The 16866-nt window shown below is 34.8% G+C and overlaps 2 pseudogenes; both read right to left on the bottom strand.

Annotated features, from left to right (window-relative positions):
• Positions 1-1281: 1281 nt before the first annotated feature.
• LOC120191162 lies at positions 1282-5417 on the bottom strand (annotated as a pseudogene).
• Positions 5418-11759: 6342 nt separating this feature from the next.
• LOC120191161 lies at positions 11760-15968 on the bottom strand (annotated as a pseudogene).
• Between the last annotated feature and the right edge of the window lie 898 nt (positions 15969-16866).

Raw genomic sequence — 16866 nt, 5'->3', positions numbered from 1 at the left:
ATATATATATGTATTCACATTATAAATGTTATTTAATATATCAAATGTAATCTAAAATTATGAAATATATTCATAATATTATATTTTAATAAAAATATTTGAGGGTAAAATATTGATGAGAGCAAGGAATTGATAGGAAAAAAGAATTTGCAAACAATTGCAGTCAAAATATCAAATTGAGTAAAATGCAAAGTTAATGGACTAAACAAAGAGAGAGAGATTACAGTTTTGATAAAAAAAAAAAGAAAGAATTGAAATTACATATGTATTCTATTGTGGTATATGAACATGTGGTTCAAATTTGGTTAAAACGAACTTAAAATAAATGATGAATTGAAGAAATAAGTAAATTATAAAAAATTGAGGGACTAAATTGAAAAATAAAACAATTATTATTAAAAATAGGAATTGAAAGTACATATATTCTACGAAGTTTTAGGAACATGTGGTTCAAATTTGGTAAAAAAAAGATTTAAAATGAAGGAGAAATTGAGGAAACAAGGAAATTATGAAAATTGAGGGTATAAATAGAAAAAATAAAAAAATTGTTATAAAAAATAGAAATTGAATATACATATATATTCTACATTGATTTAGGAGCATATAGTTCAAATTTGGTTAAAATGGACTTAAAATGAAGGAGTAATTAAAGAAATAATAATCAGGGACTAAATCATAAAAAATGTCAAAATACTTAGTCAAATTTTTAGTTTTTCGAGTAATTCGAAATTCCATTGATAATTTGAGTTGACTCAAATTATTCAAAATTGAAAAAAATCGATTTTTCGAGTCGAATTTTACTCATCCCTAATAGGATGTTGCTTTGTTAAGTCATCTAGCTATTAAAAGTTATAAAATAACCACTCAACTATTCTTTATGTAGCAAAATCGTCCTATTCCGTTAGAAAATTGACGACAATCTGAGTTAGATGTCAATATGTTGTTTAAGATTTGAAAAAAAATCTGATTCCAAAATCTCAAACGACTATCGTATCTCTACAACAAATTAACATCTAACTCAAACTGCCATCAATTTTTAACACAAAATGACGAATTTAAAAAATAATAAATAGTCAAACGCTCATTTCGTCACTTTCAATAGTCAAAGGACTATACAAAACAACATCCTATAGTCAGGATATCATTTTATAACTTTTAATAGTCGGATGACTCAATCAAACCTCCAAAACGATGGAAAACAAAGAAAGATATAAAACTAGTCTCGTTGTGAAAGAATCCGTAAAAACGTTTTGAGATATAGTTCAAGTAGAACCACCCTTGTCCCCATGAAATGTGATTTATGCATATAAGAACAAATTGCTGTTTTTAGACAATTCCTTAGAAAAAAGAACCAAAATCAAAAGCCAAAGATCAATCATTTCACTGACGGAACCTAATGCGAAATGCCTTGCCTCCCCTGAACCAAAACCAAAAGCCAAGATCAAAGAAGCAGTTGAGAACTAAATGCCGAGAAGGATGACATAGATCATCATATTTGATCCATTTCCTCACCATCCATTCAATCAAGTAGGCCGCCAGCCATCCCACCAAATACTCTGCTATCGGACTCACTAATTTTGTCACTAGCTTTGTCACGAGTTTCTTCAAAGACCATTCCACCACATCTATAGCTAACCATTCGACCAAAACTGCCAGTAACGGTGACATGGGAATTGCCCCCATCTTTATTGGCATCATTGCCAACTTTTTCGCCAACGGTGACACAGAATTTATTGCTAGTGGTGCCACGATGTTGGTTACTTTCTCTGTGATCAGCTTCGTGATCGGATTCAGATTCAGCACCTTCACGAAAAGCTTCACAGAAATCTGTACTGCCAAGTTCGGCAAGAACTTCACCGCGTAAAACACCACCCGGATTGCCTAAGAATGTAGGATTGCTTTAGTTAGGAAATTAATGACACGTTAAATGTAGAACGATAGTTTTAAAACCTTATTAAATTATGTAAGTGCCCATCAACTTGAAATCACAGTACCTTCCGAAGAACTGCTCCCATAATTTCACTTGCTCCGGTCAACATTTCAGACATGCCCTTTGGTACATTTCCCTGGAAATTTACGAGTTCAGTTTAGCAAACTCTAGCAAATGCAGATAGATATACATGGAATACACATTCAAACGCGCATTCTTGACAGAAAGGTACACAAACAAAGCTCATGCTAAAGAATATAGAAGATATGCGCGGTAAAAACCACAGATTTATTTGGGAACCCCTAAAACAAAGAGTTCAAACTCAGCATTTGACAAGGAAACTGTGTAGCTTACACAATTTACAAACAAAGTGCCATGAAAACTGTGGGGAAAAACAACAGTACCCACCTGTCTGTCAGGTAAACGAGAGTAGCTTTGAACATTTTCTGCCATTGTCTTCCCAGTCACTACAGTGGAAATATCACGTAGCAAATATTAAGAATATTGAAAGTTAAAGCTCTAGAATTACTATAAATAAAGAAATCTTTGTAGAATCCAAGCCGACATACCAGTCATGCAATCCCCATAGAGATACCCAAGCTCCAAAAGATAACGAATCACATCAGGTGTTCCTCCAGCCTATCAAAACATTGTTTCCCATTAATGAAGTGATAGAATAGATAACATATACCGAGAAAGCTATCCATGTCATGATTCATAAGTGCAGGAAGAAAAAAGAAACTTGAAAGAAAAGAATGATGCAGAAGGTCTGCAGTTAATGTACACCTTGTGTACAACCTCCATGAAATATTTGTCACTGGGCTTCAGATCAGCCAGAAACGAAACCTCGTCACAAACCTTCTGGAAATCATCAAGAGTCAATTCTAGACCAACAGACCTGCCACAAATAATTCCAGGATTCATTTCCCCAAATTTTCAATAATTTTAAAGCCCAAGGGATATCTGGCATAAACTCTCAGTTCTCACCTTGCTATGGCAATTAAATGTAACATAACATCAGTTGATCCACCTAGGGCCTTCACAAAAACCATTGCATTACGTAAAGAATCATGGGTGATGATATCTCGGGGTTTTAAATCTATTTTCAACAATTCTAGTAGATGCTTTCCGGCCAAACGGCATTCATCCAATTTCAATGGGTCTTCAGCAGATACTGAAGAGCTTGTCAGATACAAAAAAAAAAGTAAGAAATAAAAGGCAGAATGTCAAATTCACAATCAAAATGATTCCGAAAGCATAGTTCTACCTGTAAGGAAGACACATTCCCATGGCTTCAATTGCAGAAGCCATGATATTTGCAGTATACATTCCCCCACAGGCTCCAGCACCGGGGATCGAGTTACACTGCATGTCCAATCAAATGGGGAAAAATAAGTTACAAGTAATGTAAAAATAGCACAAGGCGTAGAGGTCCTGTAGCCTAGCGCAAGGCGCAGGCGTGAGGCACACACCTTATTGAAGTGAGGCGCACTTTTTGAAATTAAAGATTTACTTACTAATCTGCATATATAACTTACTAAAATAACATCATATTTTATCATGCAATAGGAAGCATATACATTGTACATAGATAAAGTTAGCTATATAATAATCTTAAAAGGATATATGACATCATATGTTATCATCTTCCTCTGCCAAATTTGCTTCCTTCATATATAGTGCTTGTAATTAATCTTCCTCCATAATAGTCTGCCTTGTGAGAATAAAAAACAAATAAAAAGATAGGTGGAAGAAAAAGAGAGGAAAAATTAAATTTTGTTCATATATATATTGGTTGTATTTAAATCTTTCTTCCCATAAAAATCACTGATAAGAGAGAGAGAGAGCAATATCTGGAAAGACTTGGTCCAATTTTCTTCTTTTTCCCTTTTATTACTCATCTCTTTGACTCTTGGTCCACTTTTTGATGTTAAGGATTGTTTTGTGTGGCCTAGATGTGTCCCGCATCAGTATGCTGAAGATAATTAAACAAAAAAAAAATTAAACTAAGCGTTGAAAGGCAACGCCTAAGGCTCTCAACGCCTTCAAGCCCCTTATTAAACTCGACTCACCCAAACTTAATTAAGCATTTTGGACTCAGTGAGCCTTTTTAAACACTGCTTACAAGGCTACCAAAAATGAGAAAAAAGTATTGGTAATTTCAGATAGATCCATATCATAGAAGATAATCTTCAAAAACAAGAGAAAAATTAATCAGATATAAATCCTAAATGAGACACTTCAACAAAAGTAAAAGGGCAATCGAGCTACACCAGTTATACTAAACAGAGTAACAAACCTTGATGGTTCCACCATAAACCATAAAACTAGGCAGATTGAGCCTCCCCATTGCAATAATTGTACCTGACATCCACAGAACTACCCACCATTAGATTGATATAGTTTCATAATCAAAAGAAAAAAGAAACAGCTTCTACATTATAGTTTATGATTGTTGAGTTTTCTTGAAACATAACAGAATTATCAAATAAATAAATCAAGGAACTACTTTAGTTCTGCCTAGGACCAACATTGAATCTTAGCTAATGGAAATCGACCCTCAAATTTCTCCAACAATGAGGAGATAAGTTGAAGATTTTATTTCCTTGCAGCACTAATTAAAATAGTTCAAATCAAACAAAAGATAGCAGTTAGATTCGAGCTCCAACACTTTCCCTAAGGCTTTCTAAACATTGACTCTAGTAAAGGATCAAACAAATTCAATCTAATCCTAACCTACATTCATAAAATATGTGACTTTAATGAATTAGATGACCAATTTGATTAGTTTTTTTCCATTTATACCAAAAGGAGAACACTTCCGAGAGAAATATAGCCTAATTCCTAGTCTTATCTCCTGTTGCTCACAATTAAAAGCAATGAGCATATTAGAAGTTAAAAGGGTAAAGTTTGAATAATAAAAGCTTACACTTTTATCACAACTAGGTATAGATATTCCCATCATAAGACTGAGCATTCATCACAGTTTCAATGCTATCAGCAATGGAATCCCTTGACTGCATACTGTAGCACATCCCTCTCGTCCCCATCGCTAATCCCATCGTGTTGAATCTAGACCCAACCATCCCAATCTCATCAACGCCCCGGTTAACTGCCTCTGACAATTTCAACAAATGCATGTTGCACGTGTTCCCCTCATACCACACCGACGATATCCCCACCTGGAGTTTCGACAAGTCGTCTTCCAACAATCCGAAGGCGTTCAGCATGGCCTGAGACCCACCTCGTGAATTGGGTTTCGTTATTCTTGAGCTGAATCTGTCGAGCTTTACGGTTGGAAGAGATGAAGAGAACGCTGTCACGGTTGCTTGGGATTGAGCAGTAATGCGAATGCATCGACGGTTGATTTTAGGGGCGGCGAGTGGCAGTTTTGCGGTGGGGAATACGGTGGGCATTGAGTCGAGAAATGTGGCTTGCATTGCGGGCGAAGGCGACAACGATAACCAGAAATGATTTTGGGGGATAATTCAAGCCGCCACCCTTTTCTGTATTTAAGGGAACCGGTATATAGTGAGGGGGTGTAGACACGTATTTCTGCCCCGGCCTATGAGCCGAATAAAAACACAAATCCGAGCCCAAAAGAAATCCATCAGCAGACCCGAACCCGAGGACCAAATCTGTCCAAACCAAACGCAAAAACCCTAGAAACCTTTTCACCTCATACAGCCGCTGGCCAGCCCCGAAAAAATCCGGCCACCATAATCCATATGTCTTCCCTATTACAGACACACCTTATCACAAACAATGTCACCTTTATCCATATCCTAACATCCCTAATCAAAAACCAAATTTCATCCTTCTCACTTATTCCATTTATGTCATGAAGTTAAAGAAATGCAAGTGCAGATGACTCAACAACCGGGGCTGAATGACAAAATGAGTTCTATGAAAACTAGAATGGGGACTATAAAGGCAAGACTCGAAGAAGATCAATCAAGCATGGCTAAGATACTGAGAATACTGACTGGGAAGGAGAAGGAGCAGAGACTACCAGGGGAGCAAGGTAACTCAACTCAACCCCATCCTAACACATCTTTTACTCAAGTCACTGTGATTGATGAACATGAAAGATACTCTTATTTGCATGATGAACCTGGAGTCTTAGTAGCTAAACCCAACATGAAGATAGTTCCAGAATAAATTCCAAAATCTCTCGATAGTAGTAAAATAAAGGATTTAGCGAAGGATGATGATTATCTGGATTCAGATAGGTTGAAAAGGAAAATATAAAATCCCAATCACAATGGTACATGATCCTATGTTCTGAGGACAAAGATCGAGTTGTACATTATACTTACAATATATACATTATACTTATAAATATATATATATATATATATATATATATAAGTACATATATATATATATAAGTATATGTATAATATACATATACATTATATTTATAATGTATACATTAAACTTATAACTATAAGTATAAACTTATATATATATATATATATATAAAAGTATATAATATAAGTATACATTATACATAAGTATATATATAAACTTATATATATATGTATATATGTACGCTGTATATAACTATATACATAAGTATAAATAAATATATTTATTTATATATCATTAAGCATAAGTGACTAAAATAAAAGATTCTAAAATTAATATTCACATTTAATAATTGTGCACATTAAAGAAAGAAGAGAAAATTAAAAGTAATTAGAATATATACAGTACTAAATTGAATTGAAAAATTCAAGAAAATATTTATAATTAGACCATGACTAAACTGAAGGAAACTAAAAACTAAATTACAAAATAGAAAACCATTAATTGTTAGAGGACCGCATTTCTAATTAACCCAAAAATCTATTTTGGCGCTACATATGCAAAAATCAAAATTTCCTTCTTCCCAAAAAAAAATCAATTTTTTCTCTCTTATTATGGTTTTCAGAATCGGACCAGTTAGCGAACTGATTATACTATTGATTTATTAGTTCAATCGGTCAAACTGATTTGATTGGTCAGAAAAACCGGACGACGTCATAATTATTTAAAAAATTAAATAAAAATATAAAAAATATTTAATAAAAAATAATTTTTTATAGCACAAGTCATATTCAAAGCAAGTCATAACATATATAAGTTAAAAATCATAAAATCAAGTGAAACAAAATGATTCAAATTAATTACAACATAATATTTAAGGTAAAACATATTAAATAATAAATATAATTATATAACTATAATTAAAAAATAAATTTGGAGCTAAAAAATCATAATAAAATGATATTGTTTAGTTTAATTTTTTTTAAAAACAATCCCACATGGCTAAGAAACATAGAAGAACATCCCAAAAGTCTAAAGAGTAAAAATATGAGAACAAAACAATCCCACATGGCTAAGAAACATAGAAGAGCATCCCAACTAACTTCTATAATTAATAGAGGTAATTTGACATTTAAAATCATATAGACTTTTGGTGAGCATTGAGTGAACTATTCTTTCACTTCAATCAAGCTCGAATTTTAGGCTTCAATCGAGCTTCTAAATTTTTTTTGAGTTCAAGCCTTTTCGAGTTCAAGTTTCAATATTATATTTCGAGTTCGAGTTGAACTTGATAATTTTTAGCTCGTGAGTTTGAGTCGAGTTGTGCTTACTTTTAAAGTTTTCAAGTTCGAGTCGAGCTCAACAATACTCGAGTTCGACTTGACTCGTTTAACAAACGACGTCGTTTGGTTTATTTAAAAAAAAAAACAAAATTGGTGGTTTTTTCTGGTTTTCAGCCGGCCCGGTTCGAACGGTTCAACGGTTCTGGCCGGTTCACTAATAGAGGTTCAACCAGTGTAGATTGAACCGGATTAGGCAACGATTCTCGGTTGAACCGGCCGATCCGGTCCGATTTTCAAAACAATGCTCTTACCTCTTCTAAATTCCAAAAAAATCAATTTTCCTTAAAAAAAAATCTTACTTTTAAAAGGTCCTTCCACCACACATGTGAATATATATATAAGTATAATGTTTATTTAAATTAATTCTTAAATTTTAAAATTTTAAAATTTCAATCTCTAGTAAGTTCATTTTTATATGTATTTTAAAATTTAAAGTTAAATTATATTTAAATTATTAATTAATTAGTACATAAAAGTAAATTCAACTTATAAATATTTAAATTAATTTTATATAATCTAATAAAATCATGTTAAATAAAAAAATTATTAATAAAATTAATTTAATAATTATAATTAAGATTTATAATGTAAGGATTATAATTAATATAGAGTAAATTTATTAATTTAATTATCACAACTAACAATTTGTTTTAACTTTTAAAAAATAATCATATTAATTATCATAGTTTATTTAATTGTCAAAAAAAATTATCATAACTAATAATTTGTTTTAATTTTTAAAAAGAAATCATATTAATTATTATGGTTTATTATTTTCAAAATCTCACAACTTCATCAATATTACCTTATAAGTCAGGTAAATATCAATTCAGTTTAACAACAGGTCAAATAATTTACAGGTTGAGTCAATTACAAATCAGATTTATAACATGTCTGGTAGGTAACAGGTCAAATAATATCATTTATTTACCAGGTTAATATCGGATTCAGTTAATATCAGGTCGGATGTAGGTCGTGTTCTGTTATCACATTATTAAGTTCAATTCAGGTTTAGGTCGTTCTTAAGTCGAGTGCAGGTCGGAAATTTCCAAGTCCAATTGAGATTCAGGTCAACACCAGTTCGGACTCGAATTAATTTCGAATCACCATCACCTCGAATCATAAACAGTTTTGACTCAAATCGATTTCAGTCTGTTTTGCAAGTCGGGTCATTTTTTTTTTACATTCCTGATACAGGCAAGCGCAAACATCAGCAGGTGGATCAAAAAATCTGTTGACACTAAACGGGAGAGTCCAAGAGACTTTGTCCATGGCGTCAGCAATTCGGCTGTTTCCACGCTGGACATGAGAGAAACGAAGCTGCCAGTTTTGAGAGAGAAGTTCAGTCAAATGAGGCACCATGTAGGAGATCCTCTCCATTGTCGTACCTTGGTAGCGAAACCTTCCTTACAATTCGTTTCGACCACAACATGGCGCAAGTCGAGATCTCAAGCTACCTTTAAACCATCATAGATGTCCCATAGTTTTGCATCAAGAACAGAGCAACAATCTGAAGTTTTAGTAAACCCGCTCACCCAATTACCATTTGAGTCTCGGAGAACTCCATCACAAGCTGCAAAACCGGCGTGAGGGTTTCGGGCTCCGTTCGTATTTAGCTTCACCCAGCCATGAGGAGGTAAAGCTCATGTAGTTGCTATTGGCTGTGGCTTAGAAGAACCAACCAATCATCCCCACTTGTGAGTAAAGGGAGGTTGGATTGTAGCAAGAGAAAGCATGATAGGGTTCGACAGAAAAGATCTAATAACCTCCCAGTGCCAATCACCATCCTCACCTACCATAGAATACACCGGGATTGGCGGAAAACTATGGTTCATGGTTGATAAGCTGTGGTTTACAAGAGGGCCGACATCTCCCAACCAATCATCCTGCCAAATCCACAGTTGAGCCATTGCCAAGATTCCAGACAAGGCAAGTAAGGACCTCCGGCCACACAGTGCACAACCCTTTCCAAAGGCGAAAGCAACCACTTAGATGAAGGTTGTTTGGAATACCATCCCCCAACTTGTAATTAGAGCACATTACTTGTACCCAAAGCTGATACTTATTAGAAGCAAGATGATAGCATAATTTCATGAGTAAAGCTTCGTTTTGGGGCACCATACACTTAACTCCTAGTCCACCTTGCTTAGTCGGATGACTGACTTGCTCCCAACACAGAAGGCTAACTCGTTTTTTATCATCAGAATGCCTCCAAATAAAGTTCCTAGTCAATCGTTCAAACTCAGCATAAACCCCGTTTGGAAGATAACATGTTTGCATAGCATATGCCGATATCAAGTTTAAAACTGATTTTGAAAGAGTGACCCGACCAACAAAAGAAAGAGTCTTAGCTTTCCATCCAACAAGCTTGTCAAGAATCTTTTGAATAAGGTAATTATAAGCGTCACAAATTACTCTTTTATAGAGTAAAGGGACCCCAGATAACTTCCTAGATTGTCCACTTTCAAGAAGAGAAAACCCTTGCTAATATTATGAGCAAGATCTTCACCCACATTACGAGAGAAGATGTTAATCTTAGTATGACTAACTTTATGGCCAGAACTATAGCAAAAGTCTCGAAGAATACGTTGTATCACATCAAGTTAGGACAAAGAAGGTACAGTGAAAAGCACCAAATCATCTGTAAAGAATAAGTGAGAGAGGGCATGCCCACCACGAGAATTGCCTGAGCAAGACATTCGATGCACAAAACAAACAGGTAGGATGATGAAAGATCGTCCTGGCAGATGCCACGCGTAGTCTTAAAGGAATCAGAAACAATACTATTCCATAAAACTTGAGTAGTGGCCGTAGAGTCACAACACATTACGAGTTGTCGAAGATCATCAGGATAGCCAATGTCATGAAAAGTGTCATCAATGAATGACCATTCTAAACGGTCATAAACTTTTTCCAAATTAATTTTGATAACCATTCACCCTTTCCAATCTTTTTTTTCATCACATCGAATGGACAACCTCTTAAGCAATACTAATATTATCGGTTATGCCCTAACCAAGGACAGCTTATTTGACTATCAAATATCAAACCAGGGAGAATACTCTTGAGACAATTGACTGCCACCTTGGTAACAAATTTATAAGAAACAGTGCATAGGCTTACTGGCCTAAAAAGAGCAAGAGTCCGGAGCTTCAATTTTAGGAATCAGAGTAAGAAGCGTTTTGTTCATGTCATTGGTCACAGATTTCTGCCAAAAACAATCTCGAACAAGCTAACAAATATCAGTGCCTACCACATTCCAATTTTGTTGAAAAAAAAGCAGCATGAAAACTATCAACCTCAGGAGTTTTCACAGGGTCCGTGCTAAACACAACTTGGTGAATTTCATCATTAGAAACAGGAGCAGACAACAGTGATAAAGCACCATTAGGAATAGGGGAAAACGACCGCAGATATTATAATTGTACCCCGGCTTGCCACTGCTAGAGAACATAGAGGGGAAAAAACTAACTGCAAGCCAACAAAGTTCCTGTTGATCATTACACCATGACCCATCTTGACGATGCAACATTAAGATGGTATTTCGTCTACGATGAATCTCAGCATAAGAATGGTAGAAGCTTATATTCCGATCGTCATGGAGAAACCAATTGCAGCGGGATTTCTGAAGCCAAATACTATCCTCATGTTCAAGAGTAAGCTATAACTCCACTTTTAATTTGGCTTCTAAATTAGAAAGGAAGCTCGACTGCTTGTAAATGAGAGTACGGTCAATGCCCTTTAAACGTGCTAAGAGCTTACGTTACGTTCCCCGATAGAACCAAAAACTGAGGCATTCCGGTCAACAAACTTATGTTTAAGCATATCAAGCTTCTTTAAAATGATCAAAAGTTTAGGGATGAAATTAGAATGTTCAAAAGTTTAAGGATCAATTTAAAATGCGGACCATAGTTTGAGGATGTTTAGTGCAATTAACTCATTAATTATATTAGGTGACATTGATTTTAGAAATTCTTTTGCTCACATAACTAATTCAAATGAAGCATCTTTCTCAGCCCTCATCCTTGGCATTTGCTGCCCATTTTCATGTTCCATGAACCAACTTTTAATCACAAGAGTACAAGCCAAGTTATTCAAGAAATGACACAAGATTTTATGTTAGTAAACGACCTAGTGAAAATAAAACATCAATAAAAAATACAAAGAAAATACATTCTTACTTCTCTAAACGATCTTCTTCCCTCCGACATCCGAATTAGAGAGATCAGTGCCACAACACCCGAATTCCATGTTCTGTTTTCGGTAAAAAGCAAGGTTTACTGCTACAAGATTTATAATGAAAGCATCATGGATCCATTTCGTCTTCGTTATGCTCATCACAGTGTTTATAAACTCAAAACAGCAGCCATTAGAGAAGCAGCAAAATTGTTTATTGAAAAGCATGATTTCTCAGCTTTTGTTAATGCCTGTTATGTAACTTGAGGTTCCTTCTACTGAAACCCTGGAATAGCTTGCCATCAATCCCACAGAACTTCATTAGCAGCATGCATGCCTTGTAAACAATCTTATACCAGAATCTCGATGACAATAACGTGCTGGAATCGTACAAGAATAATCAATCAAACCGACGAACAACTTCGACTTCGCAAATTTGTTAACCAATCAACTAATAGAAACAACAAAGGACAGGGATTCCAGCTAAAAGGAATATGAAGGTCCCATTGGTGGCCGTCGTCTGCTTCAAAATTACAGTTGTGAAGAGTCAAGGCAAGAAATGGTCCGATTCGATGATAGCTTTCGCTTGGATGCCAGGTTCAATCGTCTCTTCAGTTCAAAATGACTCGCAACAATTTACAGAAAGAATATCAACAAAAATTGACAATGCTAGAAACACGGTTTAAGATTCAGTATAGGCAAACATCCAAATGCCGGCTATTGTTAGTCCTGAATTTTGAGGGCGACCAATTCACTCTGTTGCTGTTGGTTTCTATATCTTGAACTGTTAGGGAACCATCTCAGGAGCCTCTCTGGCCAAAACCTGGTAAAGGATGCAAGCACTCATTTTTCTCCACTGAAAATAACAATTGCAAAGGCAGCAATACCGAAAAATAAAGAGAAACTACCATAGAGACAAAGGTTTTCAGCTTTCTATCATATTCCCTAGCAGATATCCAATGTTTTAGGACCTAGAGAAGATGCTACTATCATTTAAATATTTAAAGTTGAACCCATAAAGTGACCTCAGTAGTTAAGGGTGTGTTGTTCTCCCTAGAGGTCCTGGATTCGAGCATAGGCGTTTGTAGGGTGTGTGCGTGTTTAGTGTCAACTGGTTGAAAGAATTTCAAACAAATACTATCTTGTAACCACTTCAAACTAATAAAAATATATTATATTTAAAGTTGATCTCACATTTCTTCAGAAAATATAAGAGATTCAGAATTTGCTACTTACAGTTCCAGTCTTTCATAAATTGCTCGCCTAACTGAAGCATTCAAACCAAAAGCTATTGAGTTGAAAAGGCCCTAAAATTTACAGACAACAATAGCAAAATCAAATTCTCAGAGAAGCTTAAAAATGAAGAACAGGTTACAGATAACAAAATTGCACTTCGGAGGATCAAACAAGTTACAGATAACAAAATTTGGTTTCCACTTCCAAACAACCTACAGTCATCCATTGGGGCCTGACTATGGCAACATATCCAATAAAAAAATAAGACAATATCTAGTAGAAAAAATTTCACCAAAAACATTACTAGGAAACTTGGATTAGTTTCCAAAGTGGAATAAAAATAATTCTTTCTAACATAGTTTTGTTCATAATATGTGGTAGAAAAATGATTCCCTTACTAACAAACATAATAACAGATACACATGCAAATACAGATTCATAGTTTCAGAAGCCACTACCATAAGTCCAGCAGTCCCAACATCAAGAAATGAGAGCCAAAAAATCTTGTGGCCTGGCTCAATAAAATCGTGAATGCGGTTGATTGTGCCAAATGCCCATGATCCAATTAGGATAAGTGGATAGTAACCCCACCTGTTCAGAGCCTATGGGAAAAGAAAATCAATGGAAAATAGCCTTAATTTGAACTAGTAATGCTTAAAGGCAACAGGGGAAAGAAACAGAAACAAGCTTATTCCAATGAATAACTACACTCCTATGGCTTTTAAAGGGAAATCTCATAGAAATTAGAAAAGGCAATAAAGAACCATGAAAGCAGGAAAGAACCATGTCCAACTCTATTTCAAACTAGAGCAGAAACCTGAAAAAGTAGAGCTGTACTTACATAGCAGCTGAAATGAAGATATGTAATCATCAAATTCATAGCAACAAGTGATGATATTGATTACACTAGATAATAATCAAGGTAGTGAACAGCATGCATGAATGATGAGGCATTTGCATTCAAGCAGTTGAAGCAACAAAAATTGAAAAACTCTATTTGATTTGTATGTTTCATATCTTTGAATTCAAATCTATCATATGCCCTGATGAAAGTAGAATTACCTTTGTGTCTGTCCTTGAATCAAACTGGTATGCACGATCTGATATGCCAACTGCCATCTAAAATTTGCAAAGATAGTACACACATGACCTCAAAATTGCACAAATTCATATCAGATCAAATTTATGAAAATTGATAAAGATAATGGCAAACATACACGAGTGGCATTGTTCAGCATGCGTGTCACTTGAAAGTACGTAAAACCGTTGTAAAGAATTGCACCCCATAGTGGCACATAAAATGTTAAAAAGTGAACTGCCTGCATAGATATGCCAAATATGTCAGATAATTCTAGAATGCTAATAAATCATGCTACACCTGTCATAGAATAATTACAGGTCAAAGTTTTTGTCAACCTCATCGTTCCATCCCCAATTAATATGTATACAAGAATATAGAATACATGATTTTCAAGATACAGCAACTCAAAAGCAACCTTCAGAAAGATAAGAAAACAGGGTAGGGAAACATGAAAGCCTTACAAAAACCACGTGGTTGAAGAAAAAGTTGAATTTAGTAACATAAAGATTAAATCTAATCCGCCAGAGAGTGCTAACTTTCACTTGCCTTTCCAGTGCGACCTGTTTGTCCCCAAAACCAAGCCCCAAAATGTGTGTTGTTATTACCAATAGAGTGTATGACAGTCATAACTAGTGAAGTTCCTGCAGGAAGTAATTGAAATCCCATATAAAAAGCTGGTTAACAGCATTTAAGGAGGGAGGAGGAATGATTTAAGCAAGGAATAAGGAAAAAAATGGCAAGTGTGAAGCACCACTGTAGATACTTTTGAAGCAGTAACAACAGAGTAGAAATAGAAACAGGAAGACATGAACATTGCAAGTAACTAGTAAGGCTAAACAGTGCTGTAAGATACTGAAGAAGTAACTAAAAATTGTGATGGAAACAAATATATATTATCATACCCCAAACATACAAGTGAAAGATTCCCTCCAAATCTTCAACATCAGTTTTATGTCTAACAACAGTGCGATGAAGAGTAAAAGCAATAGTTGTTGTCCAGAGGAAGGAAGCAACACAGAAGAAATGCGTGGTGTAGTCCTGAGCCTAACAAAAGAAACCTTTCGATGGATCTATGCATTACAAAAACAGATTCATATCATGCATACATAATTTCGTTTCAGTTCATGAGGAAGTCCCAAATTCCCAGAAAATAATGGAACAGAATAGATTCAATTCAATTGGAAATTGACTGCGTGGTGAATGTACTAGCATACCCGACCATGTTAAAGAAACTGCAAAGCATTTCCTGCACCGACACAGAAAAGGAAATGAAGAGAGGAACGTGTAAAATTATCAGATCAGGTTCAGAGGTTTTAAAGAAATGTATAGCAAAGTAGAGTAAAACAGTAACAACGGAACAACCTAAGTTTCCTTTTCCTAAATTCGTGCATTGTACACATAAATTGGATCTTCAATCGTGATCTACAAGTTTAACGAAATGACTAATCCTGTACATTATATGGTTCTTTAACAATGAACAAAACAACTAGTTCCAAGTTGTAACTACTTGAGTACTGATAAAACAAATATTGAATTTGAGGGAGGAAAAAAGGCCATAAAAAAGGAAGATTAAAGAGAGGGAAAGGTAGAAGACGAGCTTGAAGGAGAACTTGCGAAGATCCTTGAAGAGGGAGTAGCAGAGCACGATGAAGCCGGATCCGACGAACGAAAGACTCAATGCTCCACTGTTCACAGCCGTCGCCGATCGTGAACGGAGAGCACCGTTGCCATTTCTTCTTCTTCCTCTTCCTTAAACGAAACTCTAATTACGTGAATCTTTTGGGCAACGAACAGAAGAATTCCATCCAAAAATCAAAACTAAAAAACGAGCAGTTCGCAGCACAACATCAGCATTGGCAAGTAGATTAATCGTTTCGAGCCTTCGGCTCATTGTTAAGTTTTCTTCTCCTTTGATTTACAATTTTTTATTGGGTAAATTTACATGTAGTCCTTTATATTTTCAGTCCGTTCGATTTTGATCACAGATTAAAGAAAACTATTTTGGTCACCGATTAAAGATTCATTCAGTTTTGGTCCATCAATTGTTAACTCGCGTTAACTCATTAATTAAAGTTTGAGTTAGTAATTAAAAAAATAAATAAATAAACTCTCATGTTTTCTTCACCATAAATGTAACCAAAGCTATCAAAATAATTAAATGATGGATATCCACAATTTGTTAGTAGAACATAATATGAACGACGAAATAGGGTCCCGAAATAATAAGGATCCAAAAAAATTAGATTTATTATAATAAAAATCTCATTTTTTTTGTCTAACTCCATTTTACGAAAAATGAACCCATCTTCATGATCTCTCTATCCCACAACGTTAGGATCTGAGTTAGTAATATCACCAATCTCCTTATATACACTGCATAAGCTTTGCAATTTTTACTAAGTAAATTTGCAAGGGCCTCAGAATAGTAAGAGCCTCTTTTTAAGAATTTACACAAAACCTTCAACGTTCTAGTCCCGCTGTTCACATATATGTATTCATAATGTTCAAATAGAGAGGAAGAATAACGATGAGTCCATCTTCTAAACTTTGATAACGAAGATCAAAGGTTTTAAATCTCACTATTTCTGATATAGCATGCGAGGAGGTGGTTGTCATAAGAGAATTTGAGGGAGGGGATGGTGTTTTTACGGGAGAAAGTCCGAGGAATAATCGCCTAATTTAAGGCTAAAGAACAGTGAGAAATGGAAGGAATCGAAAATGTGATAAAAAACATAATATTTTTTGTTAGACACAACTTAAAATATTTATTTTTTCTGACGTTTTCGATC

Source organism: Hibiscus syriacus, unplaced genomic scaffold (assembly GCF_006381635.1).
Source record: "Hibiscus syriacus cultivar Baekdansim isolate YM2019G1 unplaced genomic scaffold, ASM638163v2 tig00116965_pilon, whole genome shotgun sequence".
Taxonomy (NCBI): domain Eukaryota; kingdom Viridiplantae; phylum Streptophyta; class Magnoliopsida; order Malvales; family Malvaceae; genus Hibiscus; species Hibiscus syriacus.
The sequence above is the reverse complement of the archived record's forward strand: the minus strand, read 5'-3'. Positions and strand labels throughout refer to the sequence as shown.